Source organism: Mus caroli, chromosome 10, assembly GCF_900094665.2.
Source record: "Mus caroli chromosome 10, CAROLI_EIJ_v1.1, whole genome shotgun sequence".
NCBI lineage: Eukaryota > Metazoa > Chordata > Mammalia > Rodentia > Muridae > Mus > Mus caroli.
In genome coordinates, this window is record NC_034579.1 from 7,054,966 (window position 1) to 7,068,174 (window position 13,209).

Below are 13,209 nucleotides of genomic sequence, written 5' to 3' on the forward strand. Positions count from 1 at the left end.
GCACTAAGCCAGGATCCAATCTGTTGTGGGGTCATGATAGGAATTTGAATCCTAGGGCAGATTGGGAAGGTATTATCTGATCCTTAAGTTGGGAAAGGGAGGTGGAAGAGTCTCCCCAAACCAATATGTTATCCATATGATAGATATAGAGTCCTTTGTCTAAATAGGGTTTTAATGCAGTGGCTACAGCCTCCTGACAAATAGTTGGACTGTTAGCCATTCCCTGCAAGAAGAGAACAGTCCATTCATATCATGAAGCTGGGCCAGAGTTGTTAATGGGGAATACTGAGAATGCAAAGTGTTCACAGTCTCAGGTGGAGAGGGATGGAAAAAAATGCAGTCTTTTAAGTCTATTGCTAACAGTGGAACATTGGCAGGGATGGCTGAGATGTGAGGTAGCCCTCTTTGTGGGGAGCCCCAGACTCTCATGGTTTTGTTAATTGCCCTCAGATCTTGTAATAATCTCCATCCCCCTGAGCTCTTTTAATAGCAAACAGAGGGGGTATTCCATGGACTGCGGGAGGGGCAGAGATGCTGTAGCAACAGCTGTTCTTCTACCAGCTGTGTGAGGGCTCTAAGCTTCTCCCTTGATAGAGGTCTCTGTTGGACCCAGATGGCTTCATCGGAAAGCCAATCAAGGCAGGGAGTACTAAATCTGACAGTGACCCCTAGAATTGGGGGTGATTTGGATGAGGGTTTTTAGGGTCTCCTTGGGTATTGTCTTTATAGGTAGTGTCCTCTATTGTTATGTGGTCTGTTTATGGTTGGGTTACCACATCTAAGAGCCACATCTAAGGCTTGTAAGATATTTCTCCCTAGAAGATTGGTGGCTACTTGAGCCACCAGTGGCCATATGTGGCTGATAGCTCCATCTGGGTCCTCCCATCTATAGGCCTTTTTGGAAATGAATGCGTGAGAGGTACCCCTATGCTTAGGAGCTGGGATCCAGGGATCAGTTGCCAGTCACATGGAATCCCGTGCTGTCTTAAAATTGTCCTGTGTTTTCCTTGAGGGTAGGGTTCCATGGAGGTCATGAAGGGAAATGTTAATGGGAACAGCTGATAATAATGGTTGGGAGAGAGAAGCACAGAGAAAGCATTGGGAGGAGTTGAGGTGGGTTGTTAAAGGAAGGAGATCAGCTGCTTATTGGATGCATTGTAGCCAGGAGAGGGTAGTTCATAGCTCCTTCTGAGACTGATTTTTCCTGTTGGATAATGTTAGCATGAGTAAAGACTGATTTGAGGACAGGAACAAGCTCACAGTAAATGTGCAGGTCAGCTACTTGGTATCTGGCATAGCCATTGGAGTAAAGTTTACCCATGATCCCCGCCCGCCAATGATCATCCTATGGATTGTCGATGGAAAGCTGAAAATGAATGTCAAGGTTGGTGAACATAGTGCCACCACGATTGGTGGATTCCATTCTGCAGCTCCAATATCTGCAACCTCCATATGTGGAGACATTTATCTGTGTTTTGGTAATGAAAGCAGAGAAAAGGACTGGGGATAGTGGAGATGGAATTTGGGTGTAGAGGGATCTCAATCCTGGTTTGACATCCTTCAAGTGGACAGTCCCAGGTCCCTATAACTTTGTTGTGTCCATTGTAGGTTTCTCTACCATAGAATCTCCAGTGATAGGTGTTAGGAAGGCTAAGTAGGGGCTGGCAGCAGCAGAGTTAGCATGAAGAATGACAAAAACAGCCAAGAAAATAGAGGAGAGGGGGGCTTATAGGGGGCACAGGGTCTGGGCAGCAGTCACCAGGTCATGGATGTCCTTCCAGGAGATGTTGTAGTCCTTCTGGGTGTGGTGTTTCCTCTGCCTCCTCCTCCTCCTCCTCCTCCTCCTCCTCCTCCTCCTCCTCTGTCCTTGATCTGTCAACAAGAGGTGGGCCATCTTCTTGGTCATTGGGATGATGTCAGACATTTCTGGCAGGAACCCAGATAGGCTTAGGCTGGTCTTGTGGAAAAACACAAGTAAAACCCCTCCCAGTTGTAAGGAGGGGGTCTGGTCCCTATCAAATTCCATGCAAAGGATCTCTCCATCATACTAGGATAAGGGGAGTTAATTTTGGTGTGTGCCAATGGAGGGAGATAGGAGGATGTTTGGAGTTTTTGTAGATGTTAAATATGTTTAGGGTAGTCAGAGCCATCATTAATTTATATTAGGGAGATAGTTAGTTGCCTTTTGTTTTAGCAGTTAGGCCTTAGGGTTTGATGTGTTTTTTTCTATTAATCCTTGGTCCTGGAGGCTGTGGGGAATTCCCATATGATGGGCAATTTCCCAGTGTGAGCAGAAGGTTTGGAACTGAGAGCTAGTGAAGGCTGGGCCATTATCAGTTTTTATCTGTTGAGGAATGCCCATGATGGCAAAGGTGGAGAGCATATGGTGAATCAACATTTTTGAGTTTTCACCTGTTTGGGCCATAGCCCACATAAAATGTAAGTGTGTATCTACAGAGACAAAAACATATTTCTATCTACCGAATTGGGGAATATGGGTGACATCAATTTTCCATAAGGCATTGGATTTAAGGCCTCAGGGATTGGTGCCCATGGTTGGTAAAGCTGGGGTGGTTGATTCACCATATGCTCTCCACCTTTGCCATCATGGGCATTCCTCAACAGATAAAAACTGATAATGGCCCAGCCTTCACTAGCTCTCAGTTCCAAACCTTCTGCTCACACTGGGAAATTGCCCATCATATGGGAATTCCCCACAGCCTCCAGGACCAAGGATTAATAGAAAAAAACACATCAAACCCTAAGGCCTAACTGCTAAAATGGGCATCCCTCATTACCACCCCAGCTTTACCAACCATGGGCACCAATCCCTGAGGCCTTAAGTCCAACCACCCGCTAGAAAGCCTTCCTGCACTCCAGCCACAGATCGAACCAAGGACTCTTGCCCTCGTGGGAACTACCCAGCGACCCCCTCTTCCCCTGCCCTTTCCTCCCTTTGATCCCAGGGCTGACTGAGCCTCCCTGGGGCCCCTATTTTGTTCTCAGCTCTTCCAAGGTGTCCAGCGTACGATGCCCGAGACTGAGAACCTGGTACCTAGGACTGCCCCTTGTCCACACTGGCGGGCTGAATCTCTAGCTTCCCACAGCCAGACACCAACCCCGGGCTGTTTGCCCGCATCTGCCCGCCCAGAGCATTGGAACTCTGGCAGGACACAGGTTTTCTCCCCCATGCCCTCTGCCCCGCAGTCTACTTCTGCAGATGTAGGCTCCATGCTTGTGTTAGCTTTCCATTGTGATAATAATTGTCTGAGACAATCTGCCTATGAGAGTTTTGTTTGCTAAAGATGACTGGGGGTTTCAATTTGATGAATCATTTCATTGCTTTGAAGTTGCAGTGAGAAAGGACATCGTCAGTAGCAGTGTGGAATAAAACTATTCAGTCATGGCTGAAGTAACAAAGAGGGGATGAAAGGGGGTCAAATATCCCTTTCTAGGGCATTTTCTCATTGACCTAAAGATGCATTTTACTAGGCTATACGTGTGAAAAGTAGCACAAGCTCTAAATAATGCCATAGCCTAAAGAGAAAGCCTTTAATGCACAGGGCTTTTGAATAACATCCAAATCCCAGCACTTACCACCCCTATGGATCCCCATACCATATCCACTCTTAGGACTGTAGTAGCAGCTGTACCCATTCACTAGTCCAAGTGTGGAGACAGTCAGCCTGAGTGTGCTCCCGCAATGACACTGCATAAGTACCTGAACGGAGAAGCCTTTTCTTCACTTGAGACAGTCTGTGAGTAAGGAAACGCTGGCTTGTTTTAGATTTGTAGACATGAATTGTCCTGTCCAGCAGGACTTAGTTATTCCGTGGGTCGAGGAAGACCAGGGCCTGAAAGAGAAATGAGCGGAGAAAGGGAAGCGAGACTGATTATAAGCACACAGTCAGAGAAAATAGGGAGGGGTCGAGGAGGCATAATAAAATACAGAGAAAGGGATGGACATCTGGGGTGAATGCTGATTACAGGCTTCTCGTAGCTTATCTTAGAATGTTGACCACCTAACAATCCCGGGTGGCCTTCAAACATTCTGCATTTTATCTTGGAGTGCCATAAACAGTCCCAGGCACCAAACGGAGACATGGGGGAGGAGGTGAAGCTGCCTTAATCTAAGCAGTTCTAGGCGCCAAGTGAAGGAGGGAGTGAAGCTGGCAGTCTCGGGCACCAGGTGCAGGCAATGAAGGAGGGGGTGACATAATTCCCTTCAAAGGGTCAGCCGGATCTTTAGGGTGAGAGTAACTGAGAGTAACTTAGTTTCCCACAGTTTGGTCTCTCACAATGAATGTAAAAATTTAACAGCAGTGGTCCTAAAAAATGGAGAATTATGAGTTGCAGTAGACAAATTTCTGAAAACAATCACATTACAGAAGTACAGTGACCAGGAAGAGAATTGATACAGACAACTGAATAATATAAGAAGGTAGCTCTTATGAAGAGAGAGATCAAAAAAGAAAACCAAATAAAAATCACAGAGGGAAATAAAGAGAGCAGCTGCTGCCACAACAGGCATACATGGAAGTGAACTTTAAAACAGGTCACTTGAAGTTCCTCAGAGAAACAAATAAACAAAGGAATGGAAAGAGCTAATCAAGACTGTGGAATTAATGGGATGCTCTCAAATGACCCAATGTGCATACATACTACCAAAGTTTAAGAAAATATGGGAAAGTGACAGATTTCTAGACAGATAGGAACACACACACACAGAGAGAGAGAGAGAGAGAGAGAGAGAGAGAGAGAGAGAGAGAGAGANAGAGAGAGAGAGAGAGAGAGAGAGAGAGAGAGAGAGAGAGAGAGAGACAGAGAGAGAGACAGAGAGACAGAGAGACAGAGAGACAGAGAGACAGAACTATGTGAGGACATCATAAGGAAGCAGCCATTTGTAAGACCAAGAGAGAGTTTTTACCAGAAACCAGACTTAAAGATACCACAAATTTTGAGACAATTTCTGTACTTAAATCACATTGATTTTGTAGCCTTAGCAGGCTCAGATGGACAAACAGATAATAGATGAAAGGTGGATGAGTAGATGGGCTTATAGATCTTAGACACAGATACTGCTAGACAGACAGGCATGCAGCATGGCTAACCCAGACACTCCTTAAGAAGTAAGGCTGTTGGATAGCAGAACTCTGGGAGATAATAACCACAGAGGAAAATGAGACTCATACTTTGCTAGGGAATAGGAATTCCAGAAAAGAATGAATTTGAGTTGAGCCCAAAACTGTGAACAAGTCATCCATGGAACAAATTAAAGAAATTATTCTAGGAGGGAAGCATGGCTTACTTGAACTATAGTTACAGGGAATAAATGGCACTTCCAGGAATCTGTAGGTGGTTTGCAAAGGTGAGAGAAGGTATTGATAGTGAGTTACCATGGCACAAACAGAATCACCTGAGGCTAAATGTCTAGTTTTGTGCAAAATGAAACAATCAACAGGCTTTTTCTTAATCCATACTCCCTTCTTTTCATCTTTATGCTGAGCTAATCTATCTTAAGTCTTATCAATTCTTTATTAAAAATTTATTTATTCACTTTACATCTAAACTACAGTCCTCTTCTCTCCAACTCCTTCCTGTCAACCCTCCCACACCTCTCCTCTCACTCCCTCCTCCCCTTCTCCTCAGAGAATGAGAGTTCCCTACTCTCTCTGGCTGGGTACCAACCTGTTCTGGCACATCAAACTTCATCAGGACTAACCGCATCCTCTTCCACTGAGGCCAGACACACAGTATCTATTTCTAGGTTCTGTTTGCTGCTCCTTTCAATTCCCACCATGACATTCTGCTCACAGCGAGAAACATTGCCTTATTCATAAGCAAACATTACTTACTCTTTCTGTGTCTCCACTTCTGACCCATATTCAAAGAATGCAAGATGAGTAATTTTTAAAAAGTGATTGGACAATTAAAGGATTATGGGTTATTTTTAAGTGGACTGATCAATGTGAAATTAATTTACAATGTCTTGAATGGAAAGTAAGTTTTAGAGCAGAGGAGGATTTAAGTGGCATTTCTTGGTTTGAAAGAACAAAATTTCGCAGTAAATGGATTTGATTTAATTACATTTTGAAAAGGGGGAACCAATGAAATGCAATTTCAGTTCCACTTCAAGAGAGCATTTCTCTAAAATACTTATTATATATTCTAAACACCATAGAATGGGTAATTAAGCTATTATTTTTCAGTGAAAAACATATCTCTCTACATCCTATGCTCTACTATGTTTTGGTGGGGCTGATTGTCTAGAGAGTTTATTTGGCTTTGCTGGCTATGTCTTGGTTCAGTTACTATCGTAATGACCATTAAAAAGACAGTGACTGCTACAGAAGGCAGAGTAGCCAATCCCATGTCTGTTTTCCTCCTATCTGACTGCTTTTGGTTCCTCTGAATATAAGCCAGGTACTTCTTTCTGGCCAAGGCAGTGCCTTCCCATAGAACAATAGGTCCCAACCTTCCTCATGCTGTGGTGATCCCACCATAAAATTATTTTTGTTGAAATTTCATAACTGTAATTTTGCTACTCTGGTGAATCAAAATGCAACTATCTGATATGTAGGATATCATTTGGGGGGTCACTCAACCCCCAAAGGGTCATGATCCACAGGTTGAGAAGAGCTGTTAGAGCAAGAAGAAAAAGCTATATGAAGGGCTTCAACATTTTATCTGTGCCAACCTGACAATGTAAGTCTAGAGATACCGAATTAATTAGCCCTACCACTTCAGAGCTTTTCTGTGCCCTTGGGGTCTCTTAAATTTTACTAATTATAACCTCTAATCCTTTGTGTTCTGAGAACTGTGGGTGCTAACTGCTGCTCCAGTTGGTAACTAGGTGACATCTTATACTTTTGTTTCATCCTCCCAGCTACATATTTAATATCTTCACACTCAGTTAACAATTATTTATGTTAAACTCTCATTATTAAAAGAACTAATAATGGGTTATGATTCAACCAAATAGGCAGAACCCTTGGATTTATATCTATCTATCCATCTATCTATCTATTAATCTATCTATCATCATCATCTTTCTATGTATCCATTCAGCTACTTATATATTTTATATGTTTGTGGAATTGTATATAAGTTATATTTATATATCATATACATTTACTTCTATGTATATAGCAAAGTCATATATGCATGTATATTTATCTCCTGGTATCTGTAGGAGATTGATTTCAAGAGCCTTCATCCATCATGAATGTGAAAAAAACCCTCATGAATATTCAAAGTCTCTTATAGGAAATACACTAACAGTACAAATACAATATATTTTCTGAATCTTTGCTCTATAGTTGATTGTATACTAAGTTATAGGAAGCTAACTGTGAATATTAATTGACTTTATTACTTCAGGGCTTAAGTAGGCATGCCCAGACTTTATAGAGTGCTACAAGAGGAAAGGTAAATTTGAACATGTGGGAACAGGCTGGGATTTTATTAAGAAAGCTGAATTTGGCTCTTAACGTCTTTCAGGTTGTTGAACCAGGCCCGATTCATTTAGAATAATCTATAGTCAAGGTTAGATGACTGTGAACATTAGTTAACCTTCAAAACACCTCCACAGCAAAAGAAGTAATCAATGTTTAGAATAACTCCAGGTTAGTCAAATCAACCCAGCCAAAGACCATCACGGTTGAAGTGGCTTTAGTCTCTTCACCTGCCTTAGACTCATAAAGCCCCTAACTTGTTTGTAAATCTCTTGATTGTTCAGACTTAATGACAAGAAAAAGAATGACTGGAAGAATTTCTCATTCTAACTTCCTTAAGAGATTACAAAGCTAGACCACCTGTGAGCCTAAAAATTCTCTGGCTCTTCACTATGTAGACCAGGTTGGCCTTGAACTTGGAGATCCACCTCCCTCTACTTCCCAAGTGCTGGGGTTAAAAGTATGCACCACCACCTCCTTCCTTTAGCTCTTTAATACACATTTTCCAGAAAGGGACATATTTAGGGAGGTCGCTTATATCCTACCTCTGACTTCTTGCACTCAATTTTGTCAGTAAATTATGAGAAAAGCATGTTAAAGTTTTCTTGAACAGTACGAAATGTATGTTCATCAAACCTCTTCATCTAGTCAAGTCCTCTGGATTGATAAAGCATTGTGCATCCTGAGCCTAGCTGATCTATGTGGGCCTTTCCAGCTGTCTGTGTATACAGCTGAATAAAACATACCCATTTCCTCTCTGATCACTTGTCTTGATTGGAGACAGAATGCTTATTGAGCTCTCTAGCAGGAAGCTACTGTTCCTGTTTATTTTTTGTGTAATTTTGAGGCTCAAAGGAAAGAATCTAAAAAGCCATGTTGTGCGTACTGTGAAGAACCCTTTGATTCAGGGACATTAACTATAATTTCAATAAGCAAGGTACAGAGCCATTCTGTATGTGTAACTTTAATATGTTAACTCATTTTTATTTCCATTTGGAAAAGCTTTATCAGTTCTCTGGATATATTTGTTGAGCTTACTATTCCAACAAAAATTATTTCACAATTGTTTCTTTTAGAAGGCAGTTATAAAGAGATTCATAATTTTGACTTCTTAGTTTTAGAATCACAGACAGGACACTGTGAGATTGTTTAGCTTCTATTAGGTACCTGGTGCTCCTAAGTAGCTTTTACAGAGAAAATAAGCCAAAAATAGACCCCAGAGGATACAGAGTGATATATTCTTCATTCAGTCCCACCTTTTACTAATGCTCTGAGAAATAAAGACACTTGGATCCTGTTTTAGGACATCTGTTCCTCATGCTGACAAGACTTGTGGTCCCTGGGCTCTAGACTTGAGAATAATTTCCTGCCTGCTGAGAACTTGGTGTCAGGGAATGTGGAATGAGTCAACTTAATATGTCCTTTTGGACACACGAGTCCATTTTGTTCCAGGGAATGCTTCTGAAAGGCCCAACCCAGCAAGCCTAGAATCCTGTGACAAAGACAGGATTTGACCCTGACATATAGCCAAATGTACATTTATTTTCAGGAATGGCTATCGGAATGAGAAACTCAGGAAAGGACGTGAGTTTTAACATGCATGTAAATTAATTTGCTAATTATAATATAGCAAAGTACCACAGATTTTTTGGCTTAAATAAGAAATTTACTTTCTCATTGTTTGATACTTAAGAAATCTGAGGTCAAGGGAGATTGGGAGATTTGTTTTCTCCAGGCCTCTCTTTCTTTGCTTTGCAAATGGCTATCTCTGGCTGCATTCCATAAAGGCTTTGTAAGCCTTTCTCTTGTCTCTAAGCATACAGCTTTCTTCTTATCAAAAGAAAAGTTAGGTCAGCTGAAGACCTGTGCTCATGAATTTACTTTAATTAATCACATCCCAAAAGAATTTATCTCAAATACAGTCACATTTTGAGATACTGAGGGGTGGGACATCATCCTATGAGTTGAGAGGAGGTACCTTTCAACCCCTACCAGTATGCAAATAGCTCAGCATGTCGTCCTGTGGTAATGAGTTTTTCATTCAATCTTAGGGATCCTCACTATTGAAAGCTGAGGTGATTTTTTTCTCTTGTAAATACAGGAAAATTCATACAACAAGAAGTTGAGGGAAATAAAAATGATAGGGTCAAGAAACTGTGGATAGAGGAATCGATGGTGTATGAGGAAGTCAGATTTGGGGGTGTTTCCTTCCATGAAAAACAATGAAGTATAACATGTTCCTATTCCATTTCACATCACTCTAGAGACATTATTCGTATAGTTCTGACTTTCATGTTTCCACTCAGGAAAGTTGATCACACTTGGAAGCAACCTGGAATGGTAGCTTTCATGGTTCTGAGAGGAGTTTCAATGAGTTACTGCTGTGACAGTTGTCTCATCTTTCAGACTTGTAGAACTAGATAGATTTAGAAATGCCTGGTCCTTCAGGTCAAGACTGTCCAAATGGTAGCTGATGTTTGGAGTATAGCTGTTGAAGCCTCCCCCCTAGCATAGCTGTAGCCATATTGTTCCACGCCCACCAGCTTTTTCATATTGTTGTTGTAATGTGCCTGTCAGTCATTGTCAAAGAAAAATAACTTGACTCAGAGCAGAGTCATGCTGACCACATAACCTATTCCATTCTGGATGTTATGAGGTTTGTTAACTTTAAGAAATTCCACAACCATAAACTTCACTTAAGACCCATCAAATTAAAGGTCAATATGAACTGTTATGTCTAAAATGGCTTCAGTCAGGGCTGACCATTGGGCAGCACTTCCAGCATCTGAGTATGAGCTCATTGCTTTTTGCGGTTTTAATGTCTATAAGCTAGTCTGAGAAATGTCTAGTACACAGCTTGAGCTCTCGAGCCTGAGAGCCGTGGTCAATCACTCTTTAGGCATGTGTGCAATAAACCACCCCAGTCTGACTGAAATTGGTGTTCATGGGATTTGTGGGGTGATTCCTGGACCCCAAGAGCAGCCACAAACCCTAGTCTGCTGAGATACAAAGCAAATACTGCAATGCCCAAGATTTGATACAGAACAAGCTTGGGAACTGGGTTGAAGCAGGAACATTTTTGAAAATGCTACCCTTTGTCAGCTTCTTCTTCTGCTCTCTACTCTGCCAAATCCTTGTCAGGCACCATTGATAACATGTCTACAGTAAGTAATGTATCCACATAACCCTCAAATCCAAGACTAGCTCTGACTTCAGGTATGACTGACATCATTTGAAGTTTGTCCCATTTCTTTTGACTTCTCCTTGTGCTGTGGCAAGAGAACCAGAATAAACTCTATATTTATGATTTGCCATTTCATCAAGCTCCACAGTAGGAGTGCTGAGCCCCTGACTAGCCAGTATCTTATTCTCACAACAGAACATTGGAGCTTATTTATAAAGAAAAACTGTTTTCAATGGTCCATGGTTTGGGAACTTTTAGTCTAACATGAAGTAGATTAATTTGAGCCTGTGGTGATTATAATGAGAGTAGATTCCCATTAGCTCATATGTTTGAATACTTATATCTGTCTCAGTTGGTGGCACTCGTTGGGAAGGATTAGGAGGTATGGTCTTTTTGAAGGAGTTGTCTCTAGGAGTGGGGTTTGATGTTTCAAGACTCAACACCATTTCCAGTTAGCTTGCTGACTCAAGATTATAGATCAAGAAATGAGCTGTCATCTATTTGTTCACTCTGCCATTGTGGACTCACCCACTGAAGCCAAATGGCAATTAAACTCTGTTTTATAAGCTGTCTAGTTCTGGGTGTATTATCACAGCAACTGAGAAGTAAAGTAACTAAGGCAGGGCCTTTGGTGAGTATGGCAGGTACAGAGGCACCATGGAAAGGTAAACTGTTCACAACAGTCTTAGGGTTTCTATTGCTGTCATTAAACACCATGGCCAAAAGCAAGCTGGGGAAACAAGGGGATTGCAGTGTTGTTTTTGTTTGTTTGTTTTGTTTTTGTTTTTTAATTTTTGCTCTATCCACCTTTAGTCCAGAGGTGACTGCACTACCAGCCCCTACCCAGCTTTTCTTGAGTCCTCAGACAAAACACACACACACGCACACACACACACACACACACACACACACACACACACGAGTTTGCTCCTTTTCACCTTTCCTTAGGACATAATTGCTGAGTGCTAGTTACTATCGCACACCTAGAAAAGTGTGACCTTAATAATATTTTTATCGATGCTCTTCCCACCTGCCCTAAACTTCAGTGGCTAGCCCCACCTAGCCTCTGCCAAACATCCCTGACCACCTGCCTGTAGTAGTGGCCACAGTCCCCTTTTCCTCCAAGATCTCACATGGCTGTTGGCTTCTTCTCCCTCCAAAGCATGGCAAAAATCTCCTCCTCTCATTCTTTGCATCTGCTTTTTCCTTCTAGGACCTGAAAGTCCTGTCTGTACCTTCTGCCCAACAATTGGACCCTAGCTTTCTTGACTGACAGATCAAGAACAAATTGGAGAATAGGACCTTAGCATCAGATTTGGCTTAGACTTCCATAGCACTGTTCATTATTGAAGGAAGTCAGGACAGGGCAGGAGCTTGGAGGCAGGAACTGATGCAGAAGTCATGGAGAGATGCTTTTTACAGGTTTTCTTCCCCTGGCTTGCTCATCTCTTTCCTATTCCACCCAGGACCACCAGCCCAGGTATGGCCCCACTCTCAATGGACTAAGCTCTTCCCCCAGTAATCACTAATTAAGAAAATGCCATACAGCTGGGTCTTCTGGAGGCATTTCCTCAGTTGAGGGTCCCTCCTTTTAGTAACTCGAGTTTGTGTGTCAAATTGACTTAAGACTAACAAGCATGATGCCATAAGCTAGAAAATACAGGAAAGGGGTAGGGGGAGTTACACTAGATGCTAGATTCTACAGTCTCCTTTGGGGAACATCTCAAACCCCTAACTAAGGAAACCTCCCAGACTCTACTCCACACTTTACTTCACCTATTGAGGACCAGGGACATTCTGTATCCAGACTATAATAGTCTCCCAAGGCAGCAGAGTCAAACCTTATTTTAAATGGTCCAGGCTAGGGTATGTATCTGCTCTTTGAACCAATGAATATTTCTTACTGGGTGGGCTTTGAGTTGATTACCCACTTCTTGAGCCAGATCAGAGTTCAATAAATAAGTCTTTTAGAGGTTCAAGAAGAAATCCTGCCCCAAGAGGCACTGCAAGTATGGCTGCTATGTCACATTTGCCTTAGGAGGTGACAAAGAAGGAAGAAGCTATTTCTATGTTCAGTGTTCAACAAACACTTGATTGAGTAGTAGCCTACCATTTTCTGAAAAAAAAAAATGAATCTGAGACAACCACCAGTCTGGTGCCTTGTGCCTCTTCTGGGCAGCAGGGTAGAGCTGGCTATGGTTGGGGGTTGAGCGTGAGCCGGCCCCTAGAACATGATATCTGGAAAGCTGCAGGGCAGACCAGCTCAGATTATCTCTCAGGCCCAAATTCGGGGCTTTGAATTGGCCCACACCAACATCTATTCTACATATCCAAAATTACAGAATTTCCATGACACAGGGCAACAAATCCATGAAGAATCCCAACGGGGTTCCAGTATTGACAGAGTAGCAGAAGCCAGAGGCCTTGTACCAAACAAACAAGTCATTGCAATGAACATTCACAAGCAAAGAAGTGTGGGGAAAAGGGTACACTGTGGGACACACTGTGGGACACAGTACAGCTTCCACAAAGAGATTGTTTTCTCTGTTGGGTGGCACAAAGGTGGAGGGC

General features: G+C 42.3%; 1 non-coding gene across 1 annotated transcript; it reads left to right on the forward strand.

Moving 5' to 3' along the window:
• The first annotated feature begins 12,625 nt into the window (after positions 1–12,625).
• On the forward strand, positions 12,626–12,752 carry LOC115032241. The gene has a single exon (XR_003837895.1). It is a non-coding gene; the product is annotated as a small nucleolar RNA SNORA17 (small nucleolar RNA).
• The last annotated feature ends 457 nt before the right edge of the window (positions 12,753–13,209 follow it).